The following is a 21265-nucleotide window of genomic DNA, read 5'->3' on the forward strand; positions in this document are numbered from 1 at the left end:
GTGGTCTACATAAATGTATAATATTCTTCACTACTTTAATATAACTTTATTTTGAATTTCTAACCCTTCTAGAAATTCTTCATGACCTCAGTCTGGGAAGACTTAAATGGTTTCTATATTTATTATATAAGCAACTATAGTGATTTTCCTTTATCTTATTTTCTTTTCTTTGGTGGGAGCATCCTAAACATTTTGAATTTTCTCAGGGAATGATGAGATGTCTTCATCCTCTCTTGACACCTCTCTCTGAGATACAAGAGTGTAGGAGTCCAGCTTGGAAGTTGGCCACTGGGGAGGAGAAGAGGAGAAAGGAAAAGTTGGTGTTTGCAAGTTGCCTTGGTTACAGGTATCACCTCCCTTTTGATGAGGGCCTGCCCTCCGAGAAAGCCTGGTTTTAATTTCCCCTTTGAAATGGGAACTGGACATTGTTGCCAATTTAGATTTCACTGGTCAGCTGTTTGGCAGATTCTGGTCCCCTGAGGCTATTTTTGCTCAGGCTACCCACTGGCCGTTTTGCAGCCACGATTCATTAGTCCAACAGTTCTGATTTGGGTTAGGATGAATGGCCTTAATACTGCTGCTCACTAAGCACCTTGAAAAGGACCACTTAAGCCATAACTGTGGGGTGGGGAGGGTGTCACCCCAGGAAAAAAAAGTGATGAAACCTTATTCTACTGGATGAAACACTCTGTGTTTTGATAAATGCATTGCATGGTTGGGATGTCACTAATATTCTTACAAGTGGAAGGGGAACTGGTGTGGGGAAAAGAGTGAAGATACAGGTGTGAGAGGTTGTGAGAGCTGCGTTGACATTGGGGTGACACAGATGGGTTGGTTGTAAGGTTCAGGACAGGTTCATCATCTGCCAGATGGAGTTTGCTACCCAAGTTCCATCCCTGGAAGTGTGGGGAGCTACTTTTGGGGCAGTGTACCAAGGGAAGGTTTTGAGGGCCAGGTTGACTTGGCAGAGAGGGACCTGGAACATGTAAATATGCAATCATAGAGCTAAAGAGTAGAGATAAAAGTAGAAGCCATAAGGTAGACCAAGACACCAAAAGCTAGGGAAAAATTGAGACACATGTTGAACTGATGGGACTTAAGAATTATAGCTGGGCAGAGAGAATGAATGGTTGGTGATGAAAAAGGGGGAGAAAAGGATTTCAAAAAGAATTTAAGGGCAAGATGAAAGGGGGAGAAGCTGCTATTCAAGTATCTGAATCCACAGATGCTGGCTATCTGCTAGACCATTTCTTGGATGGAATCCCAGAGAAATTTTTCTTAGGTGTACTGGGAGTGGAGACATGGCTTCCTCATTCTGGAAAGTCAGGCCAAACCATGCTTTCATGAAGGTGATGTTAATACATGTGACAATGCCTTGGTTAACCATAAAACAGTTCGAATGTTAGTGATTATTGATGTTTACTCTATGATAATAACAAACATGTGTATTATTTCCCCTTCGGCCCCTGAGAGGATCCTCTCCTGCCAGCTGACCTCAGTCAAGTCTACCTCCGCCCATCAGAGAGGTTCTAGTGGTGGAACCTACAAAGAGGAGTCAGACCCTTCAGCCCTCTCCCAAGGGTCCCTTTTGCCCTCATGCAAAATTGGAAGGAACTTGGAAGGAGTGGCCTTTTCTAAGCCAAGAAACTGTCCTCTTGAGCCCTTTCTCCAGAGCAATGGGGCTCTTCTCATCCTACATCCACATAACCAAAAGGGGCCTTTGAAGGAGTCTTCCAAGAACAAAACAATTTCCTGGAAAATGACTTGTTATCTTCTCAATTAGAAATACAGGCATTTGGCAATTCAATAGCAGCCTCCCTTGCTAAAATGAAAATAAGAAATTTCCCCACCCTGTCCTCATGCAAAGCGCCAGGCACTATCATCAGTGATAATTAGGTGAATACATTCAGTCCCACAGCAGTTGAGTAACTTGTCCATCTTCCCACAGTTAATAGGCTTACAAGTCAGGCTCAGGACTTCAGGCCCCATGTGGTTTCTTTGCCTCTAGAATGGCATTCTACCTTTGAGATGTTGTCTCAATGACCACCCCCCACCCCCATATACTCATCCTATTTCTGGAAGAAAACTATGTCTTTTGTGAACCATGATCTTTAGTATTAAACAAAGCATTTAAGTCTGAGGCATATTGTGAATAGTGTTTAACATTCCTGAACTTGAGATCTGGCCATCTTGGCCTGCTCCCTTTGATGGTAAGTTAAACATCAAGGCTATAATAACAGACTCTGCTTGTCTTAATAGAGAATAAAAGCTGGGCATTTTGCACGTGCACAGGAAATTCTTTTAAAATAACCAAGTATCAGGAGTTTATTTTTTATTCTTAAAATATGAAGTTGATTTATCTTCAAAAGTTACTCCCTAGAACTCTTCTTAAACAGTGTATTTTTCAGATGGCTGTAATGTTAATGTCTGTTCAACTAACATAAGTAAGACACAAAACCCATCATCTTCTTTTCCCTGGATCACTGGAGAAGTTTCTTAACTGGTCTTCCTGCTTCTGCTCTGCCCATCCTCTGCCCGTCTCTCTCCACCTTTTACTGGTCTTTTCTTTACTCTGTACCTATTCATTCAGAATGAATGTCAGAACAGTTCACTCCTTCCCTGTTTTATTTTTCTTCATTCATCAAAATGTCTGTGGAGCCCTTACTGAATGCCAGGAGCTGTTCTAGGTGCTGGGAATATATCGATGAATAAGACAAAGATTTCAGCCCTAGCAGGTAAGACAGATAATGATAATGTAAGCTTAATAAACAAAGGGGAAGAAAAAAAGACCGTAAGGAGATGAAGCAAAAGGAAGGGGGAACCAGACTGCAAGGGTTGAGGATGAAGTAGGGAAGAGCCTTTCCAATTTTAAAATAGGGTGATCATATTAGACCACATTAGGAAAGTGTCATTTGAGCTCAAAACCCTCCCATGGCTTCCCATTTCACCTAGAGGAAAAACCAGAGGCCTTACAGTTGCCTTATAATTGCCATCCTACAAGGTCTAGACTCCCCCCAATTTCCATGACCTCCTCTCCTTTACTGTCTCCTTAGATCAGTGGTCCTCAAACTCTAGTGGACATCACCTTGAGGGCTTGGTAAACCACAGATTACAAACACTAGTGAAATCCAAATAAAGTCTGTGTGTTAGTAGAGTTGTATCAATGAATAGTCTTTGTTAAATAAGGTGTTAACATTAGGGGAAGTTGACTATAAGAAAAATCTTTGTACTAGCTTTACATTTCTTCTGTAAATATTAAATTATTTCAAAATAAAGTGTTAACACTATCCCCCCTACACACACACTTATAACACACTGCTGATTCCACCAGAGAGTTTCTATTTCTATAGATATGGAATGGACTCTGAGAATTTACACTTCTCTAACTATTCCCCAGATAATGCCAATGCTGCTGGTCCAAGGGCAGAATTTGGAGACCTAATGCCACTCACATCTAGCCAGGATGATCTCCATGGTCCTCCTAGAACAGCCCAAAGACTCCACCCTTGGGCATCTGCACCTGCTTTTCTCCCTGTCTGAATTCAACTCACTTCAGAACAGGGCTTATAAAGTACCTTCCTCACCTCCCCCAGGTGTCCATTCAATAGGGACGACTGCTTAACCAATTGAAAATAGTTAGCTGTTCATGTCTTCTGCCCATTTCCTGACTGGATTATTTGCTTTTTAGGTGCTGAGTTTAATAAGTTCTTTATAGATCTTGGATACCAACCCTTTATATGATACGTCATTTGCAAATATCTTCTCCCATTCTGTAGGTAGCCTTTTAGTTTTGTTGACTGTTTCCTTTGCTGTGCACAAGGTTTTTATCTTGATGGAGTCTCAGTAGTCCATTTTCGCTTTTGTTTTCCTTGCCTTTAGGGAGGTGTCTTGCATGAAGTTGCTGGGACTGAGGTCACAGAGTTTGCTATATGTGTTCTCTTCTAGGATTTTGACGGATTCCTGTCTCACATTTAAGTTTTTCATCCATTTTGAGTTTATCTTTATATATGGTGTAAGAGTATGATCCAGTTTCATTCTTCTGCATGTGGCTGTCCAGTTTTCCCATCACCATTTGTTGAAGAGACTGTCTTTTTTCCACTGGATATTCTTTCCTACTTTGTCGAAGATTAGTTGACCATAGAGTTGAGGGTCCACTTCTGGGGTATCTGTTCTAGTCCATTGGCTTATGTGCCTGTTTTTGTGCCAATACAAAGCTGTCTTGATGACTATAGCTAATATAGCTTGAAGTCAGGCATCATGATGCCCCATGCTTTGATTTTCTTTTTCAACATTCCTCTGTCTATTTGAGGTCTTTTCTGGTTTCATGCAAATTTTAGATTGTTTATTCCAGCTCTGTGAAAAATGTCAATGGTATTTTGATAAGGATTGCTTTGGATGTGTCGATTCCTAGGTATCTTATGGGTTTGTAAATGGGATTGATTCTTTAATTTATTTTTCTTCAGTCTCATTGTTAGCATATAGAAATGCAGCTGGGGCACCTGGGTGGCTTAATGGGTTGAGCCTCTGCCTTCGGCTCAGGTCGTGGTCTCAGGGTCCTGGGATCAAGCCCTGAATAGGGTTCTCTGCTCAGCAGGGAGCCTGCTTTCCCCTTTCTCTCTGCCTGCCTCTTTGCCTACTTGTGATCTCTCTCTCTGTCAAATAAATAAAATAAAATCTTTAAAAAAAAAAGAAATGCAACTGGTTTCTGTGCATTTATTTTGTATCCTGCTATGTCACTGAATTGCTGTACAAGATCTAGCAATTTGGGGGTGGTCTTTTGGGTTTTCCACATAAAGTATCATGTCATCTGCAAAGAGTGAGAGCTTGACTTCTTCTTTGACAATTTGAATGCATTTTATTTCTTTTCACTGTTTGATTGCTAAGGGTAGGACTTCTAGTACTATGTTGAACAATCTTGGTAAGAGTGGGCATGTCTATTGTGTTCCTGTGCTTAGGGGAAAAGCTCAGTTTTTCCCCATTGAGAATGATTCTCGTTGTGAGTTTTTGTGAATGGCTTTTATAATATTGAGGTGTGTTCCCTCTGTTCCTACACTTTGAAGAGTTTTAATCAAGAAAGGAAGTTGTATTTTGTCAAATGCTTTTTCTGCATCAATTGAGAGGATCCTATGCTTCTTGTCTTTTATTAATGAGATCTATCATATTGATTAATTTGCAAATGTTGAACCACCCTTGCATCCCAGGAATAAATTCTTTTAGTGTACTGTTGGATCCCATTGGCTTGTATCTTGGTGAGTATTTTGGAAAAAAAACAAGTCTGCTTACTCCTCCCCTTCAGGATTCCCTGCCATCTTGGCTGCTGCTTTTTTTTCTCCACAGACACTCACCACCATGTGACACAGTATATATTCTGTTATTTGTATGTTTTTCTATCTCCCATCAACTCTGCCCAGAAATGTAAGCTCCTAAGGGTGGCTTTTCTGTCTCATTCTCTTCAGTAGTTAGAACAGTGCCTCATCACAGTGTGAGTTCAAAGACCATACATTTACTAGATGAGTGAAGGGATGAATAGGGCAAAACAGCTCTCAAGAAATGGCATAGCAGCATCCATGAGAGCTCAGATTCAAGAGTCTGAAAGATCTGGGCTCAAATACCTACTCAGTTCTATATAATTTGTTTCATCTTGGGCAAAGTACTATCCTCAACAAAAATTGAAGGGAGTCCCAGTTATACTATCTCATAGGGAAATGTAAAAATTCAGTGCCATAATATAGGAAAGCACTTAGCACAGTGGGAGGCATAGAGTAATCTCTTAATAAATGTCAGCTAATAATGTTTTTGCTTTGCACATTTGTAGGGCAAATTTAAACAACCAGGACCTTGGTTAAAATTCAATTTTGCATGGAAACCAGTTCCTTAGAGTTGGTGAAAGCAGTTTCTGTGATAATAGCTAATATTTATCGAATTTCACTCTGTCCCATGCTCATGTGTTCTAAACACTTTACATGTACTATCTCACTCAGTGTTACAACCATCCATAAGCTAGGAGCTATAGAATCTCTGTTTTGCAGATTAGGACACGGAGGCTCAAGAAAATAAGCAACTTCCCTGTCATCACACAGCAGGCAAGCAGAAAAGCTGAGATTCGAATGTGACCTCTGAGCCCCAGCTATACTATGCTATGCTGCTCCTACTATACTTCCATGTTATTTTATTAAATCCCCACGCAACCCTACAGTGTGGGCATTATTACCCTCGTCATAAATGAGCGACATGGTTTCATTCATTTGCTAAAATTATATAGAAAATGGCAGCAGGGATTTAAGCCTGGAATATTTGTCTCCATAATTTTCCAGTACACTCTCATGATGCCTGTGAGACACCCAGATTCCAGCTGGCTACTCTGTGGCCTTTGGACAGTCCACACGGGTTGGCCGGGTAATGTATGACTCACTTGGGCCTTCACCCCAGTGCTCAGGCCCCATGAGATGGGTGGATTCCTTGAGAGCATTGGGAGTAAGGATGCAGGACTTCTATTTTATAAAAGAAATCATTATCTTCTAATCTGTTTTATATCTGGATTCAGTTTGGTCTTCTCTAAGAGACTTCTGTGTACCCAGTCCTGTGTTATGGGTGTGTTTTAGGGGGATCAGTGAGAGAGGAGAGAATTCCTCTCAGATATAGCTGCTTCCTTCATAGAACTCATGATTGAAGAGCAAATAAAAATGACACTGAGACGCAGGGGTGCACTGAACTGTATGTTCCTGATAGAAGGCTTTAGGGATTCACAAAAGTGGTACTAGAGCACCTGGACAGGTTTGGGGCATGAGGACCTTAAAGGTCATGTGGAATTTGGAGGCAAAAGGAAAGATGAACCAGGCTTGGACAAAAAGGTTGAAAAGGAGGCCAGTGCTGAGATGTTCTTGGTAAAAGAGAGAAGGAAATTGGCATTTCCGGAGAATCTCTTTATGTGCTGAAGGCTGAGCTAGGCAGTCAATATATAGTATTTCTTTTTTTTTTTTTAAAAAGATTTTATTTATTTATTTATTTGACAGACAGAGAGGGAACACAAGCGGGGGTGGGGGGTGGGAGAGGGAGAAGCAGGCCTCCTGCTAAGCAGGGAGCCCAACGTGGGGCTCGATCCCAGGACCTTGGGATCATGAGCTGAGCCAAAGGCAGACACTTAACAACTGAGCCACCCAGGCATCCCAATATATAATATTTCAATGACTCCTCAAATTAGCCCTGCAAGATGGATGGGGTTGCCTCCATTTTATAGATGAGAAAACAGGCTAGAGAGGTTAAATAATTTGGTTTTGGTCACACATCTCCTAAGTGGTAGAGTGTGGTTCAAATTCACTCTTGACTGGCTGCCAAAATGCATGCTTTTCCCATACTGCTAGGATTTTATAGGATTTCCAACCTTCCTAGGAGCAACTACAACAGGCAGCTTGATTCTTAGGATGGTTAATTTTATGAGTCAATGTGACTGAACCGCAGGATACTCAGGTATTTTGTTAGCTATTATTCCGAGTGTCTCTGAGGGTGCTTCTGGACGAGATTAACATTTGAACAGGTAGACTGAGTCAAGCAGATTGCCCTCCCAGTGTGAGTGCCTCATCCAGTCTGTTGAAGGCTTGAATAGCACAGAAAGTCTGAGAATTCATTCCTGCTGCCTGTCTTTAAGCTGGGACATCAGTCTTCTCCTGTCCCTGGTCTCAGGTTGGAATTTACACCATCAGCTCTCTGCCTCTCAGGCTTTTGGACTTGACCTGGAAGTACACCTACAGGTCTTCTGGGTCTCCAGCTTGTTACTGCCGATCTTGGGATTCCTTGGCCTCCATAAGGACACGAGCCAGAACTTTATTCTCTCTTTCTCTCTCCCACTTCCCTTTTCTCTCTCTGTCTCTTAATTATGCATATCCCCATTGGCTCTATCTCTAGATACTACATTCCTTTCTGATTTCATGGCAAAGATACTCTGATTCTGATGAGGCCCAAACCTGGACCATGGCATGGTCAGCATCTCCCAGCAGAAGGCAGAGAGCCCTGGCCTGGAAGCAGAGTCCTAACCCCAAGAATGTGGTTCCAGGAGAGAATAAAGCTGGTGCTGCCCAGAGAATGCAGCCAAACTCTTGAAGCCTCTGGTAGGTACAATCAGTTTGACTCTGTCAACTAACTGTATGACAGGTAGGCTCTGTGCTAGGGGAGCAGAGATACCAAAGTGAAAGAGACCCAAAGTTGGTCCTCATCCAGCTCACAGTTTGCTTTGCATGGATGGGCAAAGTGATCATTTCAATACTGGTTCACATGGACTACTATTCCTTCAGCCAGCCACCCTCTGCTCCAGCCTCCATAGGTTTGTCTCTGCCTTTAGAAAATCACCAGTCGCTGAGTGCCTGCTTTAGCATGGTCTCTGGCATCCAGTCTTGTCTGTGTGATCCATTCTTTTGTGACCCCGCAGGTTACAGCATGTCTCCCCAGTGGAATAGTCAGTCACATGAACAAGCATGTCCCTTGGAATAATTGTTCATTCCTGAATATGTATTTTCAAATAGAGGACCACAAGCTGAGTATATCCTGAAGTGAAGATTCTTTTGTGCTTCCTACATTGAAATTCCATCAATTTGCTAGAGCAACTCAGTACTTATTATTGCAAAATATGGTCATAATTAATGATGGCAATAAAAGCTATTAGTTTTAAATATGAAACAGTTATCAGACCTTTCAAGTAGTAAAGAGACCGCATGATGCTAATCTAGATATTTTAAAGGGAATGGTCAGTTGGTTAGTTTAAAAATAAGTTAATAGCCTTTGTGAGCCAACTAATGTTTATAAAGTTTGAATACTAACACATGATAGAATAATCAAGATAACAGATTAGGTTAGAATGCAGATATTTATAGCATTACTTGGTATACTAGTATTCGTCACACAACTTAAGTGGTCTTTAAGAATCAGAATTCTTATTTTTTTTTTTTTTGAGATTTATTTTCCATTTAGGCCATGGATCTTCTGAGAAAATGTTTTATTTAGAATGCTTCATTTCTTGTGAGGATGAGTTAAAAAAAAATATGATAATGCTGATTTTGCCTCCTCAGTGGAGAAATATCTCCAAAACATGTGAAGCAACATCGGTGATAAATCCTCTTCAACCCAGACATGAAGAGTATACAAAAGAGGAAGAAAAGATCATGTGGGAGAATAGCGTGATACTCAAACTACATTTTCTTTCTGGCGGTCAAACTGTTAACAAAAGCGATTTTAAGGAAATCCACTGTAGCTTCGAGCCAGCAGAGGCTTTGCTTTGGTTAGTCTCTAGCAGAAGAGAAGGACAGGTCCCAAGTGTGACACCCACATCGGTGTCAGCAGCCTCTCCACTGCCACCACCAGCCAGAAGGAGCCGTGTTTCTCCACTACCACTGTTGAAAATGTCTCAAGTAGTCACTGTAGTGATAGTGGAGAGTATAGCACTGAGAATTTACTGGGCCACATTGTCATACCAAATATTTAAAATTCAATGGCAAATAGTTTTAGTAATAAAATGTAATAGTAAGTCAGTTGTTGATTGAACTTTAGATTCATGTTACAGACTGCTGAGTTCCACTTCAGGTCCTTCTGGCCTCACCTATCTTGCCTCAGTGCTATGATCATCAGCTCTGCAAGGTTGTTGTTGACCTACTGGTCAGTAGGTCCTGACCTATTTCCTGTAGGTGCAGCCTGTTGGTGCCCAGCCTCAGTCCCATGCATGAGCTTCTCACCTCCAGCCTGGGGTTCTTGTTGACACCAAGTCACCCCTCTGGATGCCTTACTTAAGTACCCTGGAGCCCAGGGCAAATAAAGCCACACTAACAAATTGGCAATGGAAGTTGGTGAGTCAATTCTCCTTTTCTCTTGCCACAGATAGTCCTGAGACTCAATATGTATGTCTTCAGGGGATGGTCCCACAGCAGCCAATAGCCAATTACAGCTAACTCGTGCTTATTCAATATTGAATCCTACCTTTGGCTCTCACTCTGTTGAGTTTTAAGGATAGGTCAACAAATTCTCTAGCATTCCTCCCCTCAACAGAGTTTCCTTTTCCTCTATTTGAATGTGGATTGGACTCAATATCTGCTTCTAGAAAACAGAATTCAGCAGAAGTCATGGAATGTCACTCTCAAAGTTATAAAGAAAAATAAACATGACCTCCTTCTTGGGTTCTCTGTTACTGGTGGAATTGTGTCCGCCCTCCCCCCACAAATTCACATGTTAAAGCCTTGGTCCCCAGGTATCTCAGAATATGGCTGGATTTGGAGATAAGGTCTTTGAGGAAAAAATTAAGTGAAAAATGAGGCCATGAGGGTGGGCTCTGATTCAATAGGACTGGTGCCCTTGTAAGAGGAGGAAGAGACCCCAGGGATATGTGTGCAAAGGAAACCATGTAAAGATACAGCTAGAAGGTGTCCATCTACAAGCTGAAAAGAGAGGCCTTAGGAGAAACCAACCCCACAGACACCTTTATCTCGGACTTCCAGCCTCTAGAACTACAAGGAATGAACTTTCGAAGCCACCCAGTTCTGTGGCCTGTTGTTATGACAGCTGGAGCTGGCTAATACATTTTCCCATTCTCTTTCAGATCACAGACTCTGGGGGAAGCTGGCTGCCATGACACATGGGGCTGCCATGACAGCCCCACAGAGACACCCCTGTGGCCAGGACTGAGGTCTCCTGACAGCAGACCTGTTGGTGAGCCTGGAAATCTTGGAGGCCCAGCTGATGGTGTGCAGACAGTCTGAGAGATCTTGTGCTAGAGCTACAAGGCAAAGCTGCTCCTGGACTCCCAACTCACAGAAACTGTGTGAGACAATAGTGTTCATTATTTTAAGCCACTGAGTTTAGGGTAAATTGTAACACAGCAACAGAATATTAATGCCCCTCCTTTCCTGCGTCATTGTCCTTTCCTTCACCCCTATGCCCAGAGGTGGTCCCAGTGCAATGGCATACTTCATATGGACCCTCGCCTCAGGTTCTGCTTGCTGGGGGAACAGACTAAGACACTTCAAAATTCCATTCTATGGTGGTCATAGTCTGCCCTGACCCTTGGCTTTTGCTGAATACTGTCTTTTAACATCTGACCATTTGTGATTTAGACAAAATGGGTATCTAATTTACCTTTAAATCATTTATGATTCAAAAATGTATCAATCAAATACCTACTCTGGTCAGGGACTGTCTTAAACTTGAGATATGATAGTCAGCAAAAAACAGACAGGTGTGTTTCCTCATGAGGAACCCAGGAGTTGGGGAACAGCCTTCAGGAAAATATGTCTGACCTAGTCATGGCAGCCTCTGAGGCTCCAGCCTCCCCTAAGTGCACGGAGTATGTCCCTGGTAGAGTCAAACATAGAACCTGTGGTCCCTTCCTTCCAGCTCTTTTTAATGAAAGGACCACTCACACATGACACTGAAGACTTTAGTCTCCTGAATGTGCAGCTCTAGGTGCCCCTGTCTGCCTCCTCTACCTTTCAGTGGGTGCTTGTTGAGGCCAGCTATTTGGGAGGCCAAGTGGGACAGTGGTTATGAGGGGAACTCGGGAGTCAGCCTGTCCATCATGGCCCTTACTCACTAGCTGTGTGACTTGCCAAGGTAAGTAACCTCGACTTTCCCAGCTGTGGTGAGATAATAGTGCCTAGTCATAGAGTTGTTGACAGCATTAGCATTGATCATATTTTAATGGTGCTCAGGATGGAGCCTGGCATATATTAAACGTTGGCAATTGTTATGTACTGGGCACTGGGGAGGGAGCCAAATGCATCATAATTCATATGCCCAAGAAGCTAATGAACATGGGGCACTCAAGGAAAGAGGTCCAGCTGTTACCAAGCCATGGAAGCCATGCCTGGGCCTGGCTGGTGTGCAGTGAGGTACCAGCTTGCTGAAGGAGTAAGTGAGGAAAACCCAGGAGCCCAGATGTTGTGGACTGAATCACAGCCATCAACAATGTCCACATTCTAATACTCAGAACCTGTGGATGTTACCTTGCATGGTAAAAGGAACTTTGCAGATAAAGTTAAGGATCTTGAGGTAAAGAGATTATTTTAGATTATCAGTATGGGTCTAATGTAACCATCGGTATCCTTATAAGAGGGAGGCAGGAGGGTCAGTCAGAGGGGAGGTGGCGATGGAGGTAGACTGCAGTGATGTGGCCATGAACCAAGGAATGCAGGCAGCCTCTAGAAGCTGGCAGAGGCCAGAAATCGATTCTCCCCTGCAGTCTCTAGTAGAATCAGCCCTGCCCTGTAAGGTGCCTGTGGAACTTCTGGCCTTCAGGGCAGTCAAGAACGATGTGTGTGGTTGGAAGCCACTGAGTTTGTGGCAATTTTGTTAACAGCAGCAACACGAGAACTAACACACAGCTTCACATTATCAGGGAACTGAGTGGTAAGCAACTGAAGCAAGTCCCCTCACAAAGAGACTTCTCAGAGGAAGGGTCACTATGCCTCTCTGGGGGGCCAGCCAGGGGCCAGCTCCATAAGCTTAGGAAGGAAGATAGCCCAAGTTTCAGGAGTGGAGGGATCCCTGCTCCCTTGCATCTCCAAGCAAAGGACCTCTGGGGGAGGACATGGAGAGTCTCCCACTACAGACAGCCCAAGCGGGTCTGGGAGAACAGGGACCAGGACGTGCTAATGCCCAGAGCAGGGCCACCTATTTCCAGAGATCAGGACAGCTTGGGAATCCTTGTGGGAGACAGACTGGAACAGTGTCAGGATGGCAGTACCGCCTAGCCAAAGTGCCAAGAACAGCTCCCACACAGGCCCACAGACTCTACAGAAAGGAAGAAAGGTCTTCACACCATACCATTTGTACAGAGCAGAACTTTTATAGACTGGAAGAGGAAACTTCAGTCTCTAGAGCTAGGCAGGCTTAGCTTTTGCTGCTGGCAGTTGTTCACTGCCCATGTCCTCAGGCTCATCCCCTAATCTCTTTAAGCCTAAGTTTGCTCATCTGTAAAATGGGGATAGTAAAAGTGATGTTGATGATGATGATGGTGATGATAAGTCACACTTATTGAGCACATATTACATGCTGGGTCTACTCGACATTCCAGGAACTGTTTTATTGAGATTCCGTGGAAGTCCAATCCTTGGGGTGAGTTCTAGTATTGTCCCTATTTGAAAGATAATAGGACTTAACTCAGGGTGTTGAGTTGGGAGAGTTCAATGAGCTAAAATTTGTAGTGCCTTTATGGGCATGTGGTCAGGTATGCCTTAAAAGACATCTGTCTTCCCTTCCCCCCACCTCTGTCCATTTCCCCACTGAGATCTGGCTTCACTCAGATTATTTTGTTCATCTTGTGAGGAGTTTGAGCCCCTCCAAAGGTCATGACTATGAGTTGTCTGATGTTTTAGAGCCTTGGTCTACTTCTCCATGTCCGGCTCAGTACTGGGCACAGAGTGGGAACAGAGTGTCATGTCTGGGCTGCACTTTTGGTGAAGAGTATGTGGCCCATGAAACTCTTTCTCAGATGTGCCTTTTTGTCCCCAACTGACCCATGAAACCCCAGGGATCTCCTGAGTGATAAAGGCAGTGATCAGGTTTGTTTTTCCTTCAGAGCCCAGCAAATGGCATTTCAGTGTGTCTGTCCCAGGTGGCCAAGATGTCCAAAACCACCTGGTTGTGCCTGAGTCTGCTGAAGCCAGATCGAATGGGGGTAACACGGGGCATACCATTGACTGGAGCAAATGTAATGGGCTGGTGAGCTATCTGAATATCAAAGGATACTGACTTCTTATAAGAATCCTTACATTTGCCAGTCCTTCCTGACTGGGTCCCACATGGAGCCCCACCAGCACTGTCCCCCAGAATTAGCAGGGCAGGCTTCACCCTGTCAGACGGGACCACACTTCTAGCATCTGCATTCTGGGCAAAATCCTTTTTAACCTGAATTCTCATCGGTTGACAAACCATGTACTGTCATCCCTGATGGGTAAGATTGTGAGAAAACCTATCACCTCATTAAGGGCACAGGTTAACTGAGGGTGATTGATTTTCCATAGCTCTGAGAAAGCTTACAAATCCTTTGTATAAACACTCGTTCGACAGGGAAAACAGTTTTCCCTTCTTCTGTTGAGGGCAGCAGACAGAGTAAATATTGACAAATGGACAGGTTTACTTTCCTAAGAACCCTGAGGCAGGTAAATGGGGCAGGGGAGAAATGCTTTGGTTGAGTCATTATCAACAGAGGGAAAACCATTCATAGGGCACCATCTTTGATGTGGTCTTTGGTGTGACCAGAGTTTTCCGAGACTGAGGGTGTAAGTTGGAACTTTATAAGGCAGGGGTGTTCCGCCCTGACCAGGCAGCAAGATCATCTGGGCCTTGACACCCCCACCCCACCCCTAGGGACTCTGGTGTGGGAGGCCTGTGGTGGAGCCCTGGGGTCCTTCCGAATGTTTACAAAGCTCCCCAGTGGCTTTGATGTCAGCCAAGGCAGTGAGCCTGTCTTAAGAGAAAAATGTTTGTGCTTAGGATGACCCTTGATCCCCAGCCATCCCCCAAGTGTAGGCATTGCAAAGATATTACCTTAAGCTAATGTTATACTTAACTACTGAATCACTGAACACTGCATCAAGGACTAATTACATATGTTACAGTGGCTAACTGAACATAATAAAAAAAAATATACAGCTTATACATTGCTGGGAAGAAAGTTCTCTCAGATACAAAGACAGAGGCCCAAATTGACTTCCACAGATGCTCAGAATACAATTCAAATCCTGCCAGGCCCTCCTGCCTCTTGAATGATCCCGCCTTGCTTTGCTCTCCCTCGCTGGGGCACTTCAGGCTGACTGTCCCGACACCTCCTTTCTGTCTGCCCCTCCACATGCACAGTTCCCTCCCTCCCACAACGCTCTCCATCCTGCTCCCCATAAGGCCTTCTCCAAACCCTACCCCCGAAGGGGTGCCTTGTTACTCTTGTTACTCTCTCTGCTCATACTCTGTTCCTTCCTTATTGATCAGCATGCCTAGCTTTGTGTGTATTGTTTGTCTTCCCCATGGCACAGGAGTTTCGCGGGAGCAGGGATGCTGTTTTATTCTAGCACTGAGGAATCCTAAGAGCCTCCTGGAGTTCCCGGCTCACCGTCCACAGTCTCTGCTCGATGTGGGTTTCTTTGGTGGCTGAAAAAACCCATGCAGAACTGCATGAACAAGCCATCGGCTCTCGGAGGAACCCTGGGGACCACAGCTGATGTTTCACACTGGAAGCTGCTTGTCTAAGAATGATCATGGATCATGGAGGGTCTGAAAACTGAGGCAGCATTCCTTCCTCCCTCCCTCCCTGCCTTTCTTCCTTCCTTCATAAATGGCCCTTGAAATCTCCCAGCATTTCTTTCTCCCATTCTTTGGGGCTGCTCTCTTCTACTTTGCTCTAGGCTCCACTCACTTCCCCTTGTTCATGCTGTGCTCCCCGTTTCCTTCTTCAGGGGAAATCACAGACTGTGGGGAAAACCTCCCTTAAAGCTCTTTTCTTTTTCTCCTTCATTTCTGCCTGTTCCTTCTCTATGGCTGTAGTCCCTCAGAGGGTAAGATGTTTTATGCTCATAATAAATCCTGGAAGGAGTTGGAACCAAAAACAGGCTCCCATTTCCCCAGCCACCCTTAGCAGCCCCAGCCTTCTGGATAGTCTTCCCAGGGGACTAGGGGTCCTTGCCAGCAGGAGCCACTGTGGATGATGTCTCTTCCACACACCCTCAACACTGAGTCTCACAGAAGAAAGATGAAAGCAGGTTCACCTTCAAGATCATTTGTGTCAGATTTGGCCACTCTTTTCAACCCAGCACACACACACACACACACACACTTGCTCACACACAATCTCCACTGGACAAAAAAAATAGGAAAAAAAAGAGTTTATTCTATTGTTAGATTGAAAAAGTTGAAAATATAAACCAAGGGCCATTAACACTTTAAGGAAATAACTTTTCTTAAAAGATTTTATTTATTTATTTGACAGACAGAGATCACAAGTAGGCAGAGGGAGGAGGAAGCAGGCTCCCTGCTGAGCAGAGAGCCCAATGCAGGGCTCAATCCCAGGACCCTAGGATCATGACCTGAGCCGAAGGCAGAGGCTTTAACCCACTGAGTCACCCAGGCGCCCCAGGAAATGACTTCTAATGGCTGAATTAGATTAGCACAGTAACGTGGGATGGCAGGAAAGAGAGAAGACAAGGAGTTTGGTATCAAGTCTAATTTGTGTCCTGCTTCTGTTTGCTAGACCTTGGTAACTCACGTAACCTTTGATGTTTAGTGATATACTTTCAAAACTTGGAATAATTCCTAATTTTTCAGGAATTAAGGATATTCTCAAAGTGAACCTTTCTGATACAGAATGAGAACATAGCATAAGTAACATTGATGAGTGCATACTATGTTCCAGGAATGTTTCTAAATGCTCTACCTTTGTTAACTCATTTAATTTTCACAACAGCCCTGTGGACGTTAGTCCCACTTTACAGAGGTGGAAACAGATGCACAGAGAGGTAGAGGAATATGCTAGCAAGGAGGGATCTAGGGCTTGTGCCCAGAGGCTGGATCTTAGCTGTGTTTCCACACTGTTACTCTCTCAAGGAAGACTGCACTCCATATGCACTCCCTTTGGTTCTTTCCTTGCACAGAAATGAGGGAGAGATGGAAGCAGCATCACTTTAAATCTTTCAGCATGAAGTTGGCAGGCAGAAGCAGAAAGGTCTGTCCCAGGATTGCAAAAATAAGTTGAGCCTGTGATGTCTTTTAAAGTATTTTGCCACAAGAGAAATAGAGAGAGTTTGAATTATAAGGGATGTCCTTGGACGTGTAAGGTATCACCACCCCCTCTGCCAAAGGCCAACAGAAATGCCCTCATTAGCTTTTGGCCTGTGGTGGGAGCTCCTACCTGTGTGGGGCAGCCCAGTGTACTTGTGCTTCCTTATCGTTTAGACACAAGGCTGCTGTTGGTCACTGGTGCCCTCTGCACCTGTGGGATGCACCTGAAAGGTGCCTTTCTCATCAGCAAATGCTAGAAGTTCACACTTACACAAGTCAGTATTTCCAAACATTTATAGCTCTAGGTATTTCCATTCATGTTTGCTTTACTAGTTATTTGCTGCCAGTGCCTAGGTCCAGGGATGACATTTTGATTGGGCAAAACAGCTGGCCTCAGCTTAGTGTTTCCTGTCTTAGCCTAGTGTTTCCATGGCTCAGTTGCTAATTGTGGCAGTGTGGAGGGTTTGGGCATCCAGATGACACCTCAGAGAAGGAATTTCTGCTTCCCTTTCCCGCCCCCAGGCTCTGAAGTCACTGACACGTTTGACACTATGCTTCATCCTTTGTAACTAGGACCCCAAGACTTGAAAAGGACACCAACAAGTTAGGGTTTGATTATTTCACCCATTTCCCTATGCACCATCCATCCATCCATCCATCCACCATCCGTTCATCATACACCCATCATAAGCACTTATCAAGCACCTTTTGTAAGCCAGTCTAGTTCCAGGGAGTCAGCAGTGACTCAGACACTCAGCTCAGATCTCTAAGTGGTCACCATGTCTCATCTGCCATCTTTTAGATTGTACTTGCTCATACATCATCTCCATACCTCCCAGACTTCACGTACTCCCCATCTGCACAGGTTCTACCTCATTCACATATAACTGGTACGCTTCTTTGCTTAATATTTTTCTCTAACCTAATCTAAAGAAATTTATTTAAATATAAATGATACAAATAAACTTAAATAATTTATTTTGAATAAATGTATTTTGAAAGGAAGCTCTGTATCACTGGTAACATTATGCATTTGATCTTTGTGTGTTTTCATAAAGAATAGAGTAGTGCCTACAATGTACACCTGTGCACTACCTAAAGCCATCCCAGGAACCACCAGTGGTCAGTACCCCATCCTGAGGAACTGAATTGCTTCATGTTTCTCCTATAAAGTCACTCTGAAATAATTATGATACCCATTTTCAGGTACAAAGTCTCAAGTAAGGTGATTCTAAAGATAACTGCTGGTAAGAGTTAGATCTAAGCCTGAAACACAGATCTCCTGGCTCCAAGTCCAGCAATCCAGGAATTGAGGCCCGTTAGAAGACTGCAAAATTAGTTGTATTGGTTGCTGCAAGGAAGTAATAGAGTATAGACTATCCCAGAGTATATCATCCTAAGTGAGGCTAAGTATGGCTTTGTAAAGCTTGATCGTGGCATGAAATGTATGTCTTTACTCTAGGGGCTGTGGTCAGATGTGTTTGAAAGCTGCTGCTCTGCTTTGTCATGCTATTTGAAAATGGGGCTACCTTGTTGGTACTGCTGTCGGCAAGGACGGCTGCATTACAAAACCCCAGGGGCTGCATCATCATCAAAGCTGCCTCCCTGCGTACTTTTATAAAGTCTCACTGGAGCACAGTCATGACGAATCATTTACATATTGACTGTGGTTGCTTTCCCATTACATAAAAAGGCATGGTGTCCTGTATTTTATCAAACTACCTTAGCTATAACAGCAAAGCTGAGTAGTTGTGACAGAGGTTAAATGGCTCACCAGGCCAAATTATTTATAATTTGGGCAGAAAATGTCTACCCATTCCTGATCTGTGTGAATGCCACTCTCTGGAATTATGCAGTGCCCGGACTGTGCAGCTGTATGTGGCGGTATTGCAGCCAGCCAGCGGCTTCTTGGCAGCAGCACTTCGTTCCAACTTCTGATTCTTCCATTGCATTTCAGTGTTTGCTTCTCTTCAGGGCTCCGGACCAAGGCTGTGTGAACAGAGAGAGCTGAGCTTTCCCTCGTAGGAGCTTTCCTGCTAATCTCTCCCAGAACAGCCCTTTCTCCCCACTCCTGGCTGCCCTCATCACTACAGCTACTCTTCCCAAGCCTCGGGCCCCCTAGGATATATGAATGGAGGCCTTTGGACCCTTTCTGTAATAAACCCTGAATGACACCCTTAAAAAGAGGAGTGGGGTTTGGGAATAATGTGAAAAACTGTGAAATTCTCCCAGTGTGAGGGGCCCAGCCCAGTTTTGGACAGTGAATCATGGCCTTGGCCAAGATGTTCTCATTACAATCTCTGCTGACCTCCTTGGAGGAGTGAAAGCTGTTGCCTGCAAAAATAGGCAGCTTCTCAGCCTCCTCTGCCTCTATGGCTTTGCCTCACTCCCTGGTGGTCTGATTCTGCATACTCCCTCTATTGCTCTGTCTTCTTCCCGAGCCACTGCTTATCTCAATCATTGGATACATGAACCCAATCTGAAGCTTTGCTATATACAAGGACTGGAATAATGGAAATGATACTTTGGCCCCATTTTTTATCTCGTTGTTATTTCTCTTACTGTACCTTTTTTAGTTCAGATCACACCTGAAGTGATACATTTAACCCTGGGGCCTCATGACAAGGTGAACATCAACTGCTAGAATGGTCCAGAAGGAAGTCAGACTGTGGTCAAATCCCCAGACACTGGTTTTGGAGGCATGTTTGAGTGAATTGGGGTTTATAAAACATGAATGTGGGTGAACTGAATCTTTATTTGTCATCATATATAGGTCCTTCATTTTATACGTGAGACCAAGTAATATAAAGAAATGCCATCCAAAGTCAAAATAAAAGAAGAGGCTACATTGTCCACTGAGAACTCTGATGTGATGCCAGTTAGTCTCTCCATGTCACCATGGGATGATATTAATAAGCTTTCTTTTTTTCTTTTTTTTTTGGCTTTATCCTCATTGTCCTTGGCATCATTATCACCCTCAACATGGTATGGTCTTCATAATTAACATTTATGGAGAGCTTGTTGTGGACCAGACACTGGGGTAAGCACTTTACACATCTCACCTTATTTAAGCATCACAACCCTATGAGGCAGATATTATCCTTGTTTCAGAGTGGTGGGAACTGAGGCATTGAAAAGTCGAGTCACATAGTAATATCAGACTAGCCCTTGACCACAAATTTGTTTGACTTTTATGCCTTGGTTTTTGTTTTGTTTTGTTTTGTTTTTGTTTGTTTGTTTGTTTGTGGTCTACAGCTGTTTTTTTTTCTTGTGCCTAGAATGTGTCTGACACATAGTAGGTTTTTAATAAATGTTTGTGTCGTGAATGAATGTATGGAACCAAAGTTGGTGTTCTTGACCATTTTGCTGGCAGGTCTCAAACTTGGTTCACCATTAGAATTGCTTCCAGAGCTTTTCTGAATGCAAAGGCTCCAGGTCCCTCTGGAAATTCTGAGATGGGGCCCTGGAATCTGATTTTTAATACATTTCCCACCAGATTCTGATGAAGCCAGCTCAGCCCCAAGCTGCAGACAAAATTTGGCACCCACCACTGCCACGCTATAGTGCCTCATGACAAATTTGCAATTTTTTAATACTTCTGCAGAACAAATAAAACCACAATTTATGTTTCACAATTCATGTGGCTGATCTCATGTCCTTCTGACAGACTTTTCACTTCAGAATGTTATAAATTGCCTTCTTTTCTGGGATATCAGGACATAACATTGGATCTTGCAAGACAATTAGTCCTTTCCAATATACCCCCCAAAAGTCATAGCTGTTTCTTATCCTTAGCCCAATTGATCTTTCTACTAAAGAAGTCGGCCTCCCATATTCATTCTAGAGGAGAAAAGATCAGGGGGTAATTCAAGTGTTTTTAAATGTGAGTGACTCTTAAGGAAGGGGAACTTGAATTATTCTAGTTATCCCTAGGGTAAACCTAAGACAGGGGCAGTCTTAAGTCTTGTTTTGCCAAGAGAGTTCCAGTTTACTTTCTTTGTCCTGGTATAATTATTAACAGCATCCCTATTTAGTCTCAAACATAAATCTGGGTTTGGACAATAAATAATATGGTCATTCTATCTAAGACCAGAAAGAAAAGAACTATAAGAAGGTTAGTTTCTGTTCATTACAAGGAAAGACTCTCATGAGACATGAAAAATAAAACCCCCAAATCCCCCCAAATATGCAATTAGGTTGCCAATTTAGGGAGTGAGCTTCCTGTTACTGGAGGTGTTAAAACAGAAGGCTCAAGGCCATTTGCTGAGGATGATGGAAAGGAAGTCAAGCATCACTGGATGACCTTGATGGTCCCTTCTGACTAAATGTCAGAGTACAGCAGAATCTGTGGTTCCTGAGCTGTTATAGGAGCACATGTCACGCCCACATCCACATGGAAAGAAGCTGGGAACAGCAGAGCCTGTCCCTCTTGGGTAGAAGGCCATCCCATGGTCAGCAAACGCAAGATGTTTTCCCAGTACTGTAGAATTGGAGAAGGCTCAAGGTATTTAGATTTGGCTCT

The 21265-nt window shown here is 43.6% G+C and overlaps 1 long non-coding RNA gene across 3 annotated transcripts in view; it reads left to right on the forward strand.

The window, feature by feature from the left end:
- Positions 1–21265, forward strand: part of LOC116592893 — a 69469-nt gene that overhangs the window by 40323 nt on the left and 7881 nt on the right. For 2 of the 3 annotated variants that reach the window (XR_004286650.1, XR_004286651.1), the window contains 2 exons: positions 10577–10796; positions 19776–19783. This is a non-coding gene — a long non-coding RNA (uncharacterized LOC116592893). Of the gene's footprint in view, positions 1–7908; positions 8106–10576; positions 10797–19775; positions 19784–21265 lie in introns of those variants that run through there. The other variant, XR_004286652.1, reaches the window with a different exon arrangement.

The sequence above is a fragment of the Mustela erminea genome, chromosome 6 (genome assembly GCF_009829155.1).
Source record: "Mustela erminea isolate mMusErm1 chromosome 6, mMusErm1.Pri, whole genome shotgun sequence".
Lineage (NCBI taxonomy): Eukaryota > Metazoa > Chordata > Mammalia > Carnivora > Mustelidae > Mustela > Mustela erminea.